Source organism: Microtus oregoni, unplaced genomic scaffold (genome assembly GCF_018167655.1).
Source record: "Microtus oregoni isolate MIOR12 unplaced genomic scaffold, Mior012 000000F_ref0000247, whole genome shotgun sequence".
In the NCBI taxonomy this organism is placed as follows: Eukaryota; Metazoa; Chordata; class Mammalia; order Rodentia; family Cricetidae; genus Microtus; species Microtus oregoni.
Genome location: NW_024543059.1, coordinates 83,572,797 through 83,594,422, shown reverse-complemented (window position 1 = coordinate 83,594,422; position 21,626 = coordinate 83,572,797). Strand labels below are relative to the sequence as shown.

At 37.2% G+C, this 21,626-nt stretch overlaps 1 protein-coding gene across 1 annotated transcript in view; it reads left to right on the top strand.

Moving 5' to 3' along the window:
* The window catches only part of Dpyd (dihydropyrimidine dehydrogenase), a 755,789-nt gene that overhangs the window by 626,045 nt on the left and 108,118 nt on the right, over positions 1 to 21,626 (top strand). The gene's annotated exons all lie outside the window — the stretch shown is intronic.

Genomic DNA, 21,626 nt, shown 5'->3' with positions numbered 1-21,626 from the left:
GGGACGTGCTCTGGAACACTTCCAGGAGTACATTTTTTTTTTTAAGGACAAACAGGACTGCTGGGCTCCCTCTTTAGTTATTAATAAGAGGAGACATAAGGATGATGGTCATATTTTAGAAAATGGTCTAAAATGGGCAATGATGGCTTCATGAGGAAACCCACTACTTTGCCTTTTTTTTTATTTGTTGTTTGCTTTTAATCATTAGCAATTCATTGACTACAAAGCCAGTGAACAGAGAAGAAACGGGACAAGAAAACAAATAGCTATCGTAATGAGGAGGAGGCAGAAGGTCTTTATATAAGGTCACGTAATTGACCATCTAAAAGGACAAAACTTATGACAGCCTTCACTGTTTAATCTGGATAGTGTATTTTATGGATCAAATAGACCAGTGTTTGTTCATAAGCTGCAGTCTAAACCCTTTGATTAGCAGTGATCTGGTAGCTTCAACTGGCCTTTTCAAGTCTTTACTGGCTCTAGTTGCCAGACCCTATCATTCTGGTGCCTGGACTTGGTGATAATTCACTGAATACCAAAAGCAGTATCACACAAGTTATACTCAATAAGAGAATGGAGCAGAGCTTGCAAGATGGCTCAGTAGGAAAATACCACGGCACCCAAACTGATGACTTGGATTCAATCCATGGATCCACATAGCAGGAGAAAACTGAGCTCTGAAAGCCATCGTTTGATTGCACACATGTATGTATGTGCATCAGAACACACACACATGCACACACACACAAAAATAAATGAATGTAATTTAACTTTTTTTTTTAATGAGAGCATGAACACTCTCTCAAAACTAACTGCAGTGTATAACTAGGATAAATATGTTATAACATTGCAAATTACAATGATAAAACAAAATTAAAACAGCTCATCTTTATGTAGAATTTATAAGGCGTCAGACACTTTTATATGCTCAGATATATTAACTCATTAACACTGCTAATAATCCTATAAGGTAACTTATATTGGCATTTCAATTATATTTTAATAAATAAAGACTGCCTGAAGATATGAGAGTAAAATAGCCCCACTGGTCAGCCTTACAGACCAGGTAATGGTAAAACACACTTTTAATCCCAGTGACCACACTGGTTGCCATAGAAACTAGGCAGTGCAGGCCTTTAATCCCAGTGGTGCAGGCCTTTAATCCCAGTCCTAGAGAAGATTATAAAATGGGACAAAGCAGCTCTCAATCACAGTTTCATTCTGAGATTCCTGGAGGCAGAACATCATTTCAGACTGAGGTCAAGGTAGCAGCCCAGTCGAATCACAGTGTCACAAGGCAGACTCTACCACATCATGCTTGTGAAGAAATGGTGCGTCACCATGCATTACTATTGACATGTAAAATCATGTCACCGCATACTGTCCAGTAGTTCCTCTTCGGAGTATTTATTTAAAATAAGAAAAAAAAAACATACATCAACCCAAATGACTTATATTCTGATGGTCAAAAAGCAATGTTCCAAATATCTAAAAACTGGAGACAATTCAAATCCTTACCAACATAAGTGGATAAACAAAGTGTAATACATGCACAGCATGGAATGATATTTTGTGGTGCACGAGCTAACGCTGTAATAGCACAGTTTGTTTGAACATGTATAAAAAAATAAGTAACGACAAACAAGCAAAAAGGACCTGTTGGAAGCATGAAATGTAGGTCATGTTTGTTTTATGAAACTGATTTGATTAGAAGTGTCAAGTCTGTCAGCACAGAATACAAGGTATTAGGAAGGTGGCAGAGAACACCTCCCAGAAGGCACGAGGTCATTTCACATGCTAAGTTTACAGTAAATTGCACTGCTCACAAAACTTCTTAAAGATCCTTGCCCTACAAACGTACCACGTGTAAACTCTATGGCATCCAGTTATAACACAATGACGTGTGTAAAAAATATGACAGCTTAATGTATAAATAGATGTCATTTAGTACTAAAGGTCTGAAATTTGAATTGAGAGTTATTTATGTTAGTAAAATTTCTGAAAAGTGGCCTGGTATGGTGTCATGAAACTTTAATCCCAGCATTCAGAATGCAGGGGCAAGTCAATCTCGTAAGAGTTCTAGGCTTGCCCAGTCTGTAGAGAGAGTTCTAGAGTTCCTTCCAGGAAAGGCGACACTGTAAGACTCTATCCAAGGAAAAGAAAAAAGATGAAACAAATAAACAACCATGGAAGGTGAACAAATTGGAGAAGTACTGTTTTTGTTTGTTATTGTCTCTTTATGTCTTAGTGTAAAATTATATGAGTTCTTTATTTAAGAACACATTGATATTTTAATTATTATCACAAGTGGAATAAATTATTTTGATTTTTGCAAAATGTAAAAATAGGTACATTTAGATAAGTCTGCATATTTAGCATATCCTCGGTAGAGGTAGACTTAGATTTCCTGTGAGTTCAGTTGTTATGATGTAAATGGTTTCTCAAAATGACTGATCATACCTTTTAGAAATTCTCATGATTGAAATAAGTGTCTTTACTCTCAAACTATATATGGTTCAGGAAAAGATCAGTAGATTGTGTAGAGTGTGTCTTCAACTGTATCAGCAAATTATGCTTGTTGAGAAATTCAGGTGCGAGACTCGTGATATCAGTGTCAAGTATCAATGTGGTAGTCATAATCTGGGTTCATTCACCCAAGTTATTGATTGTCACAGATATGAGGCAAAGTGAAGTGAGGTGACCCAAGTTCAGAAAAATGAAATACTGCATTTCTCTCTCACATACAAATCCTTGGTGCACACGTGCACACACAGACACAGAAACACACACATAATATGTGAGGCCTGTAAATCTGTTTAAAGCTCAGAAAAATTAGAAGGTGATCAAGAGGGGTGAATGTGAAAATGGACAACCAGGAAAGATGGGGTAGACATAGCGATGCATGACACAGGAAGGAAGAAAGGGGATGGGGAGGAGCACAGTTACATAAGTGTACCATGTTGTATACATTTGCAAAACAAAAGACCTTTATAAAACAAAAACAATGAACTCTACAAACGATATCAAATAGTAATGGCTATCATGGAGAATATTTAAACTAGACAATGTTACAATAGTGAGTGAGTTGCTAGCTTGTCTGGGAGGGGAAGTCCCCATAGGTGACCATTAAACTGAGAACTGAAAGAGATGAACTTCATCAGTGGTCTGACCCAGTTAGTACATCAAAGTAATGAATCTATCTGTTGCCTATGCACATAATTTCAGGAGAGCTAAGGATGGAAAGAAAAATGAAGCTGTGGCAGCAATCCAGGTGAGAGATGACAACGGACTACCATAGCGATCCACACAGTATAGTTGAAGTACTCCAAGGTTTGCTGAAACACCAGGTGTTTATAGATAAGAAAATAAAGGAAGAAAACATGATTTGTAGGTTTCGGACTAATAGAACTGTAGGCTACCAGGAGCAGGATATCTTGGATTGCTCTCTAGCTATAGAGAAGATAGGGCTTATGTTGCTGTGAAAAAAACATTTGGAGAAAAGTGTTTGCATAATATTATAGCCTACAGTTCAAAAAGTCGAGGCGGGAGCCTAGAGGTGGGAATTGAAGTAGAGTCCATGGAGAAATTCTGCTTACTTGCTTACTCCTCGAGGCTTGTTTAGCTTGCTTTCTTATTTTTTTTTTCCAGTGATGACACTGCCCCTAGGGAGCCAGGTACACCCGTATTAATCTTCCATCACAAAAATACACTACAGACTTGCCTACAGGCATATCTTATGAGGGAGATTCCCCAATTGAGAGCCCCTCTACCCAAATAACTCCAATATCCATCATGCTATCAAAATACTAGCCAACACAGTCAAGATGGAGAGGGAAAGTGCTTGGTGAAGATGCTTTATTTAGTACTTTAGAGTCATGTAGCTAGCTTAAAACTATATGTAAAACTAAATGCTGATAAATGAATGCACATATTACCCCTAGAATAAGATACACTGCATTTTTAGTCTTAGAAACAGCACAGAACTTAGAACTACATATGTGGATATTCGTAGGTGTAAAAGAAGAGAATGGTTGGCTAGTTGTCTATATTTAAATAAGTAAATATTTAAGAGGGGACAGTAAGAGACCACATAGTAAATAATTCACAGGTCATTCCCAGTAATCTCTAGCATATGTCCAACCTAGCCACTATTTGGGGCTAGTTTTACATATCAGCTATGAGTTTTTGCCTGTGGAACAGCTTCTAGCTACAATCAGAAAGCTGTTGTTTACCCCATAACACACATGCCTATAATGCATCAGTCAATGGATTATCAGACATAGTGTTGAAGTTTTAGAAGATTATGACTATTTGAGGAAAAGGTTAGAAGAAATAGAATATAAAAATAAGCAAAAATTCTGGAAAATATTTCCTTCCACAGAAAGGTATGTCTGTTCATAACTCTTACCAAATATACTAATTTATTTCTTTGGATAGAGTATTGAATATTCAAAATAAAGTGTTCTCCTGTTGTGTGTGTGCTCACACATTGAATATTGAATTGAATATTGTTGTGTGTGTGCGTGTGTGTGTGTGTGTGTGTGTGTGAGAGAGAGAGAGAGGGGGGGGGGAGAAACTTTCAAAGCAGACTCATGTTGAAAACACGAATGCCCCTAGTTAAATACTTTGCTTACTCTATTATACCCCACATAATCAAAGGAAAGAGTTGTGCTTGCTATTGACTTCTTTTGTTTAAGGTGAGAGAGCTAAACCAGGAGGACATATTAATACCTCTTGGAATTAAAACTGAGAGCATGCAAATATAAATCTCCATTATCCTCAAATCAATTATTCTGTGTTCATAAGACAAAAGAAGATAATGTGTCTAAGGATCAAAATATCAAACCAATGTTTCAGATAGCTGGCTTAATCCCACAGTGATAGACATGTCAGATATTATAATATTTAACATATTTCTTCATGTGGAAAATGATAGGATTTCAGATGTCAAGCTTTAAGGGCATGAGCCATAATCTCATTACTGCCTTTCCTAAATCAATCACTACACTATGGATATTAACTTCATTCAAATCATACTAGATGTGGGAATGTTGCCTATGATGTGAGAAAAAAGTTCTGTGACTCATTACTGGCCCCAAAAGCAATGATGCTAGAGAAAACAATCTATTAATTTACCAGTGAATTCATTATGGCCAAGTACACTCCATATTGCAAGTGCATGGATCTACAGAGGAAAAAGAAGGGGAAGTTTGCACTCATTGGTCACAGTCTTGATTAAGGCACACAAAATAAATGTGAGTGATTTTTAAAAATTATTAAAAACTACTCAATTGCAATTTAAAGAATTATTTAATTAGGTAGTATTTGTTCTAACAGCTCAGAATGTAAATAGTTTTCTTGCAACTATCCTGTGAATGTTGCTGAACATATTTTGCAACTGAAAATGCCATATCATGATGTCAAAGGGTTGAATATGCACAGAAGTTTAACATTTTATAGACAATACTGAAATAGAAAGCATAAAGAATTTAATTTATTGAAATCTTCCTTATTATAAATTCCTTCACCTATTTATATTTAGTAATTGGCTTAAAGTCTATAGTATAGTGACTGGTTAATGGAATGGTGATGTGTTAGTTAGTTCATACTTTTAAGGCATGATAATTGATACTCAATCATTCCCTAGTATCAAAATTCTCTAAGGTACTTATTTTGTGTAATTAACTATTTAAAAGACACATGTCATCATTTTCCTCCTAGGCCTCTGTGGAGTAACTTATCTTAAAATTTAGTTTGTATGAAGGAAGTAAGCTAAAAACGTTCCCTATGTAGACAGGTATCTTTCTTTCTCAATCAGGTACACTGTCTTAAATACATTTCTACAATGTCTTCCTGATAACTAGCACTTCCTAATTCTTGTCTCAGTTGGGTCTCGCAACAGCTCTGCACAGAAGGTACATCCCTACCAGCAGAAAGCAAGCACCCTGACTCCAGGATGCTGCAGTCGTAGGTTATGCTCCATAGTATGGTGTGGAAGCAAACCAGAGTTAATGCGTGAATTTGTATTTCCTGAATGAAGAATAGAGGGATGGGTGGAAAATTGTTTCAGAAGAATAAATAAATAAATAAATAAATAACAATTCTTTAGTAAAATGGTGAGTCTGAGAATTTATCCCATGGTCAGAATGCAAAATAATGCTTTAAGTAGTAATGTCTGCATATCTAGCAAAAGCAGAGAGAAAAGCCCTGCTGCACAATTTCGGTGGTTTTAATAACATGCATTAGAGGAGAACAGAGCATTTTAAGTGTCAGTGTTTACACAAGTGTACAGAATAATAAATTTGGACAGTTAGCTTGGATTGCTTGGCGTAAATTGAGGAAGTAATTATAACTTATTTAAGGCAAGAACTTGAAATTCTTTTTATTGATTTTTATTGAGCTCTACATTTTTCTCTGCTCTCTTTCCTGTCTCTCCCCTCTCCTCTTTAACCCTCCCCCAAGATCCCCAGGCTCCCAATTTACTCAGGAGATCTTGTCTTTTTCTATTTCCCATGTAGATTAGATCTATGTATGTAAAGCAAAGAAAACCATCCTACAAAACACAATCCCAGAGAACTTAGACAACACGGAGGACACTAAGAGAGACTTACATAGAAATTCTTAAAGATAAAGTGCTATGTAAAATGAAATATGATTCTCAATGATAAGAGAAAACTGGACTGACTTGGATATGTGTGCGATACAGAATTCCAAATGTTAAGGAATCCAGATGCAAATGACTAAAGTTTCCCTTAGCCTATATGACCCCATTTTATCTATGGTAGTATATTTTATATCCATCAAAATATACAGCCATATAGTAAATGTAAAAATATTTTATTTGACTGTCTTAACATTTGTACCGATATGTGTGTGGATTAGTTTAAATTATTACATATGTTGGTATTGATACTATGAGTTCAGCAATTGCTAATATTATCTTCAGAGAATTCTGAGGTACAAATCCCTTTCAGTTACCCTTAAAGGAAATAAAATCTAATAACAATTGATGTCATAATTTGTCTCCAGACTGGAAACCCTAAATAAAATTTTGTCCAGTATGACTATGGTTAATAGAAGTTTGAATATCAAGAAGATGTGGAATAAGTGAAATTGATTATTAACATTTGGGAATATGTCAGTGGATTTAAATAATAATTAAGGATTAAGACAATAAATTAAAGAGTTACCATGAAGAATAAAGAAGCTAAAAATAATTCAATTCAAAAGAAATGTATTCAATGTGAGTTTATGTGGATTCTGATATACTTGTTTAATTTGGTGGATATGTCCTTTTACTATGAGTGATGAGAGAATAATGTTGTTCCTTTACTAACACTGTCTTGTTATCATTTTATTTTAAAGATTTTTTTATTTTTATTTTACACATAAAAATGTTTTGTCTGTGTGTATGTATGTGTGTTACAGACATACAGTGTCTATGGAGAACAGAAAAGAATGTTGGATCCTCTGAAAACGGGATTAGAGATGATTGTAAGGCACCATATGGGTTGTGGGAAAAGAACCCAGGTCTTCTGCAAGAGCAGCAAGTGCTCCTCACCACGGATCCATCTCTCCAGACCCTCTGTTGATATCTTCATTTTCCTTCAGTGATCAACACTCTATGTGGTGTTTTACTAAACAATATGACAAATCCAGCCTCCCCAGCTGTGCCGACTGACTCTGCTGTAAAGGAGCGTCTTTTTTCAGACTTTGTCATATGATAGCTATAGCTATTGTTTGGAAGTGTGGTTTCCTTTTTTTTTTTTTTCCCTCTACTTTCATTACGAGAAGGGCTGAGCACGCTCAGTACTCCAGGCAGACCCACTCATCACCGCCTATCCCTGAAAAGTGAGGGAAGATAAATGTGGCAAATGATGCTACACTAAAATCTGACCCAGGCAGATGAGAAATTCTTTTACTAGAAATTTCTACTGCCTATGGAGCAAATTGGTCAAGCTTCCACCAGCTGCAGCCACAGCCATGACCAAAGAATGGTGTTCCTCGGAGCCTGTTGACTTATGAACTCTGGGGCCGTCGTACGCTTTTGAAAACTGTATTTATGTCCATAGGGAGGCAGAGACATCAACAGCACTGTCTTTGACGATGCGAAAGAGCAGTCACCATTCTTTGACTCCACATGTTGAGCTGGGCTTGCCCAATTTACCTCTAGCCTTACATGAAAGGCTAGAGGTTCTGTGTCTCTATATGACTTTTTTATTACTATTTCTTCATTCAGGCTATTATTGAGATCTGATTCCAAGAGGAGATCAATTGTAAAGGACAGATATAAGGGGAGGGGCAGGGGAGTCTTCCCCTGCAGAGGAGAGGCCTTGAGTAACCAGCCCAGGCCATCCTCAGTGAATTCACATCAACCCCAAAGTGCAGCCCTTCTGTAGGCCCTTCAGACGGGTAGTTGAATTGGTAACTTGTTACCTGTCATGCCTTGGAGAACTGCTAATGTTATTCTAATTGGCCAAATGTGGTTTAGATCTCAGTAAGCTATATTTTAAAAACACTTTATTCTCTTCATCCCTCACTTTAGTTGAACTTGGATTAGAAAATTAATTAGACAAAGAATATCCACACATTGACATTGAAAAATGGTTATGTAAGCTCCAAAAAGCCCTTTCTTGATTGGGCAGGAGGGAATTCATCTGCTTTGAATTTGTCAGACATGCTACAATTTAAGAGGCTAAATAAGAAGATAAACAAAGTGAGTGACAAAATAAATAAATAAACAGGATATCGGAAATAAAACACGATAAGTCGCACCTAAACAACAGGATTTATTAATGAGTCACGACTTAAAAACACTTTAAAAATATTTAATAAGCAGAATTGCTTTTCTATCAGGCTTTTTATCCTGAGTTAAACCTTTGAAAAGCCACATCCATGAAGGCTATTTGTTGTTCTTTCCGTTCCAGTTCAGTTTACTGTTGTCAGAACATAGAAAAGTAACGCAAAACCAGATTTCTTAAAAGAGTGACATTTGGACAACTATTTTACTTAGTGATCCAGAGCAGTTTCGTAGCAAAGCTGAAATAAGCCTTCTCCTTTTGGGGGAAACAAGATGGTATTCTGCTGAATGCTAAAATTTTATCACGTGGGGGGGGGGCTGCTTGAGAGACCTGCGAATATAAAAGCATTTGAGATCTCAGAAGGAGTTTAAATCAATGCACTACCACAGTTACTGAGCAGATGAAAGAGCCTGCTGTCTCAATTGCCAGGAATCTACTTAGAAACTCTCACTTTGATTTCTTCACATCGTCTGCTACATTACTGCTAAATGCAATATAGAGGGACATCAGGACTTTGATGTTGTACAGCTCCAACAAATGGAAACTAATGCAATAGAACAACGAAGAGCTCTGGTTTTATGTGAATATACAGATACATCTCCATCCAGCTCACTAAATAATATGTATCTCCAGGGGCTGTCTTTTTACCTATATTTTCATAAATTTATAATTTGGTGGTTTTATTCATGAATTCTAGTAAGCAATGCCATGTTTATTTAGTATCGGAAGCTTACAGGGCGATATTGTTATTCAGATTATTACTTACACAATATGTATTATTCACCATTTTTAAAAGTATATTTGTCAGTACTGGTCAGAGCTCAACTCTTAGTGAGGAATTACTAATTGTATGCCCCTGGAAATCTGATGTTCTTAGCCAGTAGATAGGAAAAGGTGGAACTGAATATTGCACTACCTCCCCAACACAACAAAGGTCTGTTCTGTGTTTTGGTATTAATTATTCAAATGGGTCATACGCATATGGTGACTATTAAGAGAAAAATATCTGTGGGTTTATGCCATTGCTGATCAACACACTTGGAATTATTTTGCAATGAGATATTTCTGATGAAAAGTATTAATAAGAGCTGTTCTGCATATGTAAAACCTCTGTCACATTAAAGACAAAAGTTTTTCTAAATAAGGACCCACAAGAATATTTGCAGAAGTCAGGACTTCTGAGTCCTGTTGTTGGTTCTGGCTCTTACTCATCTTGTGAATTTGATTTGATATTCAGTGTTTAGGTGGGTTTCATTACTTATTAACAGGTTATCACATGTCCCAATTACTTTAGTTACTTTTCGTTTGCTGCAATAAAACACTATGACCACAGCAACCTATAGAAGAAAGAGTTTATTTGGTGCTTGCAGTTTCAGAAGGTTAAGAGTCTGTGACTGCCTTGGCACAGAGAATGGCAGCCCGCAAGTGGGCATGGTGCTGGAGCAATAACTGAGCTCTCCCATCTTTAGACACAACCAGGAGACAGAAACGCTAACTTAAAGTGGCCTTTAGCCCTTGAAAGCTCAGACCTCGCCCTTGCCTCTAGGGATACACTTCATCCAAAAAGGCCACACCACCGAATCCTTCCCACTCAGTTCTACAAACTAGGAATTGAGTATTCAAATAAATCGTCCCCTGCAGGTCATTCTCATCCAATCACATCACATCACTCTCTGATATGTAGACATCTGAGGTAGTGCCACAATAGAAGCTGCTTTGGGCAGGGTAGGAGCCAGCTCTGCTTCTGATGAGTTGAATGAGCAGGGCAGAGCCTTTAACTTTTCTGCACTCTGAATCTAGAAAATTTGGAAGATAGATGTGCAAAAGTAAAACAAAAAAAATAATTTTCTTTGATGTTATTTTGAGCACATTTTTGGAAAATAAATCATAACCTAAGTATTTCTGACTTATTAACACCATGCATTGGAAACTAAACACTCAGTAAAGTATTTCAAGTGTTTGACACTATTTAAACAGTTTAATCTTTTATCAAAATAGATTAGTAAAAATAGATCATTTTCCCCAAGAATTCTTTAAAGATGGGGCCTGGAAAGACTTCTCAGTGGTTAATATACTAATTTAGCAGAAGTGAATTAAGTTCCCACATCCACATCAAGAAGTTCATAAATTCTTGTAACGATAGTTCCAGGGCTCAGATACCATCTTCTCACCTCTTCAACACTTGAATGCACATGTTACATATCAAGACAAGAAATGCACATAATGAAATCTCTTAATCTTTTGAAAATACACTTGTTTGATATGTTTCAATCCATGTTTCTTTCATGGGTAAACAATCTTCATGAAAATTTTTGGAATTCTTGGCAGCTACGTAAGAGTTTGTAGATGTGAACATAAAGCTCATTGTTTCACTTGCATTCTTATTTGAATATCTTTACACTCTAATATTAATTTTACTTCTACACTAATAGGAACATTGAGAGTACTAGAGATTTAAGTTGCAAATATGTATCAAACCTGAAAGCATTGATTTCTAAGATCTGGGTAGTAGTTTGTCTGTCTATGCAATAAAATAACAAAAAGGATAATTATGGCCATACATTTATCTGGGTTATATCTCATAGGTCACAATATTCATTTTAGAACTTTAGTACATTTTAAACTTTCATTTGAAAAGGTGTGCTACTCTCTTACACCAAACCTGAGCGGATCAGGGTTATCTGCTTTCACAGGGTGTTTTTTGACTGATTACTTACTTGGTTGGGATTATACTCTGGAATTAGACTTAACAGATCTTAATAAATTGTCTTGGATTCTTAAAAGGAAACTGGGGGTTTTGAATAAGCAATGTTTTTTCATTTGACCATTGCTAGGTACTTTAAACTCTACACTACTGAGCTCGCACCAACGCAGTCCAGTTCCATCTGTTAATCTGACCTTCAGTTTCCATGCACACCAATAAGATCAAGTAAATGTTCACGGCAGGAATTCATCTACTTGGTTCAGACTGGAAAGGGGTAGGGTGTCTCAGGCAGGAATGATACAACCCCCAGTGAAAATTGTATCCCACACGTAAATTGACTGACTGATACCAAAACATTTTTTAACCTAATGAAAGTAAAATCAAGGGTCACAACCTTCTTCTATGACATTGAACCAAACATTTTTTAACTTAAAAATTGCATCCTATCTAACCTATGACTTATTTGCTAAGCAGTAGCTATTGTTTTAAATACTTTACCATCTTGCCTATGGTTTTCAATTTGCAGAATGTTTCATCTCTAGTTTGATATGAAAAAAGCTAACAAATATACATCTAAGAATTCATTTGAACTTAAGTAATCTATTTTTTTTTTTGTATAGTGCTCTTTGGTTTGATTGTGTTGGTTTTTGACTTGAAACAGGGTCTTATGTAACCCAGGATAGCCTTGGAAGTCCCTGTTTTTCAGAGACTGGCCTTGAACCATTGATTCTGTTGTCTCCTCCTCACAAGTGTTAGAATTACAGATATGTGCCCTATGCCTGCCTTCTTTGTGTATATTCTTCACCATTTAACTTAGTATGTCATGGAACTAGATCTGACTCTAAAAAGTGATACTTCATATCTGGCCTCTTTTCCTGTTAAAGGAAAGACTACTGTCTCTTCCTCTGCCTAAATGAGGTTTATTATGACTCCTGAAAGAAATGGAACATGGAAAGGAGCTTTTTAAGACATAAATCTCCATCAAAGCATAATTTACCATTAATTTAATTTCACATAAATAAGGAATTATGGGATAGGAATAGGCTCTTAAACTCTCTGTCACTTCCCAGGTATTTGTACATTGCTTTCCCAAAGATAGGTCATTGATAAAGTGTGTCTCCACTCAGATTAAAAATCAAGGGTGGCATATCACATCCCCAGAGGGGAGCTGTTGATGCAGAGAACACTTTATGACATACCGCAAACCACATTACCCAGGCAACCAGTACCAGCCTACCACATACCCACGTGGTTTTGGTCCCATTGAGGATCTTAAAATCCCCATTTAAAACAGTTCAATATAGGTATACTCACACTTATAAAAGTAATTGATGGGACAGTGCTCATTATCATAATCGTACCTAACACCCTGCTGTGAAGAAGGATACACCAGCCTTAGCCACTAAGAAGCTACCAATTATACTAAACAAACATATGATCAGTCATCAATCAAAGCTGCTAAACAAACAATTAAAAGATGCCATATAAAATACACCCATTTAGACCTAGCAGCTGTCCATTGGTGTTTCCATCATTTGCCCTCCGTGGAATGTGAATTTGACATGACAGGCACCTTTCTGAGCACTTCCAGTTTCTGGGGTCACATTCTACAGATGAAGCTCAGTTCCTAATTGTAAATCCTAGCTTTTATTTTCTTGTAGTATTATGTAATCAGAAAACTATTCTTGTCTCTTCAGTCACAGATTGTTATAAATAACATTTCTTTTAAGGGCTGTGAAGATTTTAATAAGGCTAATAGAGGAAAAATAAGAAAATAATGTTGGGAAGAAATCAGTTTTGCAGACAGTATTTTAGGTGTAGATGATATTGACCTTCACCAGTACTCCAAACTAGTCTATGTGTGGTCCAACAGCCTCGAAACTTGCCACTAATGACCTAATTCCAGTATCCCACTAAGAACCTACATAATCTTTATTTTAATGAGCTCTCCAGATGGGCTCATGTGTATTAAGTTTTATTTTAATACACCAGAATTTTGTTCATGCCGAGCAAATGCTTACCACAGAGCTACAACCCAAACCTAAAAGTTTTAAAGAGTATATCAATATGCAAAATTCCTAGTATCAGAAAATACATCAAGAAAAATTGTACATTCAATCTTATTGGACAGTAAAACTGAAATAGATCAATTAAGAACTAAGATACATAGTGTGGACATTGCTTTATGTATGTGTGTACGTGCAAGTGGTCCCTTCCACCTGCCTACAGACTCCACTGCTGCCTCTGACACCCACCACTTGCTAGAGTATAATTCTTTTTTCTCTTCAAATTTCAGTTCTCATACTTGGAGTAGCTCCCAATTGTGCAGAACATTAACATTGTGGCATATAAAGCACACGGCTTCACAATGTTCTTTAATACTTCAAAGATACCAAGACTGTGCTTTGATAATTCAATCTTGACTGAGTTTGCCCTATACAAATGTTATACTTCTGGATTATGAAAAGTAATAGCTTTTATATTTTTCCCTCTGGAAAAGAATCTAGAATGACTAAGGTTATATTTTTCTGTTAATTCCTGTTAAAATAGTTCTAGATTCCATTTATCAAAGAATATTTTTTTACTTTCTTTTTAAATTGATTTTATTGAGCTATACATTCTTCTCTGCTTCCCTATTTTCCTCTCTGCTCCCCTTCTATCCTCTCCCATAATCCTTGTGCTCCCAATTTACTCAGAAGATCTTATATTTTTCTACATTCTATATAGATTAGAACCATGTACATCTCTCTTAGGATCTTCATTGTTGTCTAGGTTCTCTGGGATTTTGAATTGTATGCTGGATTTCTTTGCTTTATATCTAAAGGTAACTGATGAGTGAGCACATATGATATTTGTCTTTCTGGGTCTGGTTTACCTAACTCAATAAGATGTTTCCTAGATTCATCAATTTGCCTGCAAATTTTAGGATGTCATTTTTTTCTGCTGTGTAGTATTCCATTGTGTGAACGTATCATATTTCCCTTATCCATTATTCGGTCGAGGAGCGTTGAGGTTGTTTCCAGGTTCGGGCTATGACAAACAATGCTGCTTGTTGAGGGTGAGGACCCACTTGTTCATGCTGACAGCCTGGCTAGCTTAGCCCCGAAACAACCACAGAGAAACTCTATTAATTAAATCACTGCTTGGTCCATTAGCTCTAACTTCTTATTGGCTAACTCTTACATATTCGTTTAACCCATTTCTATTAATCTGTATATCACCACGAGGTTGTGGACTACCAGCAAAATCTTATCATGTTTATCTCAGGCAGCAGATCCATCACATCTCTCTGACTCTGCCTTCTTCCTCTCAGCATTCCATTTAATTTTCTCCACCTCCCTAAGTTCTGCCCTATCAACAGGCCCAAAGCAGTTTCTTTATTAACCAATGAAAGCAACACAAAGACAGCAGAACCTCCTACACCAGCTGCTATGAACATAGTTGAGCACATGTTCTTGTGGTACAATTGAGCATCCTTTGGGTATATACCCAAAAGTGGTATTGCTGGGTCTTGAGGAAGGTTGTTTCCTAATTTTCTCAGAAATCACTATACTAATATCCAAAGGGGCTTTACCAGCTTGCACTCCCACTACAAATACAAGAATGTTCCCTTTACCCCACAACCTCTCCAACATAAGTTATCATTAGTATTTTTAACCTTGGCCATTCTTACAGGTGTAAGATGGAATATCAGTTGTTTTAATTTGCATTTTTCTGATGGCTAAGGATGTTGAACTTTTCCTTAAGTGACTTTTAACCATTTTAGATTTCTCTGTTAAGAGTTCTCTGTTTAGGACTGTACCCCATTATTTATCAGATTATTTATTCATTTGGCCAATTTCTTGAGTTCATTATATACTTTGGAGATCAGCATTCTGTCTGATGTCTGGTTGGTAAAGATCTTTTCCCATTGTGTAGGCTTCCATTTTGCCTTATTGATCATGTCCTTTGCTTTACAGAAGCTTTTCAGTTTCAGGAGGTCCCATTTATTGTTTCTCTCAGTGTCTGTACTACTGGAGTTATATTTAAGAAGTGGTCTCCTGTGCCAATGCATTCAAGTGTACTTCCCACTTTCTCTTCTATGAGGTTCAGTGTGGCTGGCTTTATGTTAAGGTCTTTGATCCATTAAGACTTGAGTTTTGTGAATGGTGATAAATATGGTTCTATTTTAATTCTTCTACATGCTAATATCCAGTTATAGCAGCATCATTTGTTGAAGATGCTTTTCTTCCATTTTACATTTTTTTGCTTCTTTGTCGAAAATCAGGTGTTCATAAGTGTGTCGATTAATATCTGGGTCTTCGATTAATTTCCATTGGTCTTCCTATCTGTTTTTATATCAATACCAGGCGGTTTTCAGTACTGTAGCTCTGTATTAGAGTTTGAAGTCAGAGATTTTGATGCCTCCAGAAGTTCTTTTATTGTACAGGATTGTTTTTGCTATCATGGTTTTTTTTTTTTTTTTGCTATTCCATATGAAGTTGAGTACTGTTTTCTCAAGGTCTGTGAAGAATTTTGCTGGGCATTGCACTGAATATGTAGATTGCTTTTTCTGGTAACACTTTTTTTTGGTTGGGAGAATTTGATGGCTATTTCTAGTTCTTTAGCAGTTGTAGGTCTGTTTAATTTGTTTATTTGGTCTTGAGTTAATTTTGGTAAGTGATATTTACCCAAAAAGTTGTCCATTTCCTTTAAGCTTTCCAATTTTGTGGAGTACAGGTTTTTGAAATATGACCTTATGATTCTCTGGATTTCCTCCATTTCTGTTATGTCCTTCTTTTCATTTCTGATTTTGTTAATTTGGATATTCCCTCTCTACCTTTTGGTCAGCTTGAATAAAGATTTGTTGATTTTCTCAAAGAACCAAGTCTTTGTCTCTTTGATTCTTTGTATTGGTTTCTTTGTTTCTTTTTTGTTGATTTCAGTTCTCAATTTGATTACTTCCTGCCTTCTAGTTCTCTTGCCTGAGTTTGCTTCTTTTTGTTCCAAAGTTTTCAAATGTTCTGTTAATTCACTAGTGTGGGATTTTTCCAGCTTCTTTATGTAGGCATTTAGTGCTATGAACTTTCCTCTTAACACTGCTTTCATTGTGCCCTATAAGTTTCGGTATGTTGTGTGGTCATTTTCATTGAATTTTAGGAAGTCTTAATTTATCCCTTTATTTTTTCCTCAACCCATTGATGATTCAGGTGAACATTGTTTAATTTCCATGTGTTTGTGAGCTTTCTGGAATTAGTTTTGCTGCTGAATTCTACTATTTTTTATTTTTTTTATTATTTTTTTATTGAAGAAAAAAACATTTCTGCCTCCTCCCAGCCTCCCATTTCCCTCCCCCTCCCCCCACTCCTCTCCCCCTCCCCCCAATCCTATCCCCCTCCCTCTCCAGTCTAAAGAGCAGACAGGGTTCCCTGCCCTGTGGAAAGTCCAAAGTTCTCCCCCCTCCACCCTGGTCTAGGAAGGTGAACATCCAAAGTGGCTAGGCTCCCACAAAGCCAGAACATGAAGTTGGATCAAGACCCAGTGCCATTGTCCCTGGCTTCTCAGCAGCCCTCATTGTCCGCCATATTCAGAGAGTCCGGTTTTATCCCACGCTTTTTCAGTCACAGTCCAGCTGGCCTTGGTGAGTTCCCAATAGATCAGCCCCACCGTCTCCGTGGGTGGGCGCACCCCTTGTGGTCTTGACCTCCTTGCGCATGTTCTCCCTCCTTCTGCTCCTCATTGGGACCTTGGGAGCTCAGTCCGGTGCTCCAGTGTGGGTCTCTGTCTCCGTCTCCATCCGTCACCAGATGAAGGTTCTATGGTGATATGCAAGTCATTCATCAGTATGGCTATAGGATAGGGTCATTTCAGGTTCCCTATCCTCAGCTGCCCCAGGAACTAACTGGGGACATCGCCCTGGGCACCTGGGAGCCCCTCTAGGTCCAAGTCTCTTGCCAACCCTAAGATAGCTCTCTTAATTAAGATATGTGCTTCCCTGCTCCCCTATCCAACCTTCCTTTATCCCAATCATCCCGTTTCCCCAAGTTCCCCCCATCCTCCCCTTCTCACTTTCTCTCCCCATCTCCCCTTTCCCCCCTCCCACTCCACCCCCAAGATCCCAATTTTTTGCCCGGCAATCTTTTCTACTTCCCATAACCAGGAGGATAGCTATATGTTTTTCTTTGGGTTCACCTTCTTATTTAGCTTCTTTAGGATATCATATTGTAGACTCACTGACCTTTATTTGGGGCTAGAACCCAATTATGAGTGAGTACATCCCATGTTCATCTTTTTGGGTTTGGGTTACCTCACTCAATTCCAAATGGATCAAAGACCTCAATATCAATCTGAACACACTGAACCTGATAGAAGAGAAAGTGGGAAGTACCCTACAACATATGGGCACAGGCGATCACTTCCTAGGTATAACCCCAGCATCACAGACATTAAGGGCAACATTGAATAAATGGGACCTACTGAAACTGAGAAGCTTCTGTAAAGCAAAGGACACTGTCACTAAGACAAAAAGGCAACCTACTGACTGGGAGAAGATCTTCACCAACCCTGCAACAGACAAAGGTCTGATCTCCAAAATATATAAAGAACTCAAGAAACTAGACTTTAAAATGCTAATTAACCCAATTAAAAAATGGGGCACTGATCTGAACAGAGAATTCTCAACAGAAGAAGTTCAAATGGCCAAAAGACACTTAAGGTCATGCTCAACCTCCTTAGCGATCAGGGAAATGCAAATCAAAACAACGTTCAGATATCATCTTACACCTGTCAGAATGGCTAAAATCAAAAACACCAATGATAGCCTTTGCTGGAGAAGTTGTGGAGGAAGGGGTTCCCTCATCCATTGCTGGTGGGAATGCAAACTTGTGCAACCACTGTGGAAGTCAGTGTTTCGGTTTCTCAGGAAATTCGGGATCAACCTACCCCTGGACCCAGCAATGCCACTCTTGGGAATATATCTAAGAGATGCCCGATCATATAACAAGGGCATTTGTTCAACTATGTTCATAGCAGCATTATTTGTAATAGCCAGAACCTGGAAACAACCTAGATGTCCTTCAATGGAAGAATGGATGAAGAAAGTGTGGAATATATACACATTAGAGTACTACGCTATGGTAAAAAACAATGACTTCTCGAATTTTGCATGCAAATGGATGAATTCTACTTTTAAACCATTGTGATACAATAAGATACATGGGGTTATTCCAATTTTTTTTATATGTTGAGGTTTATTTTGTTATTGCAAAATATCACATTTCTTATGTGTGTGTGTGTGCTAGGACACACATAGTAAAAGCATATATTATAAATTTATAATCTTAGCGTGATCAAAGAAGGTGTTAGAAAGTATTAGTTGCTTTCTACAGCTAAAATAATCACAAGAAAACCTGTGGAGGAAATTATGAGGTGCTCAAAATTTTTCTAAAAACAAAAATGTTATCAGTGTTGAGAAAGTTTATTAATACTATGCCTAAGAAGTAGAGTCTTATATTTTTCCCTACCTAATAGAAATAAATCACATTTCAATACTGGAAATTAGGACCTTTTATTTCTTCTTTTTGTGGGTTTGATTTATCATTATTTTCACTCTTCCCATACAATATAGAAGACGAATGAAAATTTGATTATTTTTAGCCATCATCATGAATTTTATTTTTAATGTAGCCATACTGGTTTTGAAGATCAAATGTTACTAAACATGTTTGTTGAAACTGTTTAGGAATGATGATGATTATTATTACTTTAAAATGACTTTTCCTTTGTCTCTGTTTATGTTTACCTCACCTTCGACCATGTGAGCCCTGTGCAGATTTGAACCATATGTGTTCAAGAGTCCTCCAGAGCCATCAGTCCTGTGTGGCAATGAGTAAGCGTCCATAGCACATGGACCTTCAGTTCCTAATTTGACCTTTCTAAGATCCCATTTCCTTATCTATAAAAATATGGTTAAAATATAAGTCTTCTTGTTAGAGTTATTTTGAGGACTAAATGATATAATTAAAAGCTGTTGACCAGAGAACCAGGCCTATTTTTAACTTCTTTCGTGTTAAATATTTCACTGGTTTTGTCTTATCTCACTGTCATTCAGGGCATCTTAACTAAGTTCAGTGCATAGAAGTCATTCTGTCCTATTATGAAAATAAAGTGCCTACATCCTCATAAACCATAACTTAAAAATTAAAGTACAGAGCAATGAAAAGAATATCCCCTAGGTCTCTCTTTTTGCCCTAACAGAAGTTAAAATTCCTACAAGTTCAGGATGTCCTTATACCATAAGTTTTCATTTCTCGTCCATTCTTTAACCTCTCAAACAAAGTACTCTCTGGCCTGGACAGAGCCTCTTCCCTACGAATGCAAGCACCTCTAGTGTTGTTTGGATTGCTAAATCTAGGGATCACTTCTCAGCTTTGGGTTTCCAGCAAGCTTTCTGCAACACTTGACTTAAGCCCCTCACATCTTTCCTGCTTACTGCCCTACATGACCTACTTCCTTAGCCTTCCTTTTAAGCTTCAACTTGTCCAGAAGAGTCCATGCTTGGCTGCCTTTTACACAGGCATCATGGACACTGCACTCTTAGCTAAGTAGATTCTCTTTCCTGTCCTGTTCTGTCCTGCCCTGCCCTGCCCTGTCCTGCCTTACCCGTTCCTCCCCTCCCCTCTCTTTTCCTTTTTCCTCCTCTAGTCCAGCTCCCCCTTTCTTTCTTTTACTTCTTCTCCCTTCTTAATCCCCCATTCTGGATAGCCTTATATTTTAATAATTTCTCCAAACCAACTTACTAATATTTCTAATTACCAAGTAGTACTACCAGGCATAGATATTAAAATAAAGTTTATTTAGTCAGTGTCATAGAAGACATTAGAAAACCTTGAAATAGAACCTTATTCATTCACCCGTATGGGTGAAGTTTAATTCATATTTGACCTAATGCCCTTCTACCATTGCCAGTACCTTGATAGCCATAGCTCACCCTTCATGCCATAGCTTCTCTACCAACTATTTAAACTGATCAGAGACTGCAAATACATGGAAATAATTACAATTGTGTTGTGTGATATTTTGATCACATTTAGACAATAAAGTTTGCTTGAGTCAGAGAGTAGAGCTAGCCACTAGCTGACCAAAATTAGCTGTAGAGTTTTTGGAGAACTGAGGAGAAATAAGAGATAGGAAGTAGTAAGGCAGGCCTGAAAGAGGATCTTGGCCTTTAGGGATGGAGGAACAGAAGAGAAAGGAGTTCACTGGTAGCTTCTCCACGTCTCTGATCATTTAGGTTCTTACCACAATATCTGACTCCTGATTTTTTTTTATTGATAAAGGATAAAACTAGCAAACACTTCACCTGGGGGCATACTTCACAGATGTCCTGGGCATGGATAGACTGTTTTTCTCCCAATTAAAAAACCCCAGAAGAGTTCACACAGTATTTACACTATTGTAGGTACAGAAAATCATCTAGAGTTGATTTAGAGTGCACTGCAGAGTGGGGAATTATCCCGTTTTATATGTACAACATGAATATGTGCAGATGTGGTACAGTGCACTAGAACCAATGGTCCATACATATTCGTCAGCACCAGGAAACATAGACTAGAAGTGAAATGGGTTTTCTTAGTTTCAGTTGGATGCTTGCTTTACTGGATGCATTTGATATAGGTTAGGAAGGTTGTTGATTTCTATTTCTTCTGTAACTCTAGGGTGACTTATTTGTATTTTATGACATGTGATCACTTAAAAGTTTTCCTAATAACCGCTAATTCAATTCACTGAGTACATAGTAAGGTCAAATTATGTGGTAGTTGCTGAAAATAATATAGTGACCCAAATAAAAACAATTTTCCTTTGTTAAGCCTCTATGAAGCTAAGACTGAGCTGTCAAGCATATAATCATACATTAATTATAAATCAAAGATAACTGTATGTAAAGTGATGCCTTACCTACTCTGGGATCCCGGAACCTCCCTGAAAAGGTAACAAACAATTAAGAAATTGAAGAATGGTTGACTGCTACCTGGATATAGACAGGAAAAGACCTCAAAAGCAGCAAAAACATCGTACTAAAAAAGCACTAGTGAGCCCACATGAAGCCCAGGATAGCTGTGAATTATGTCCAACATGAACAT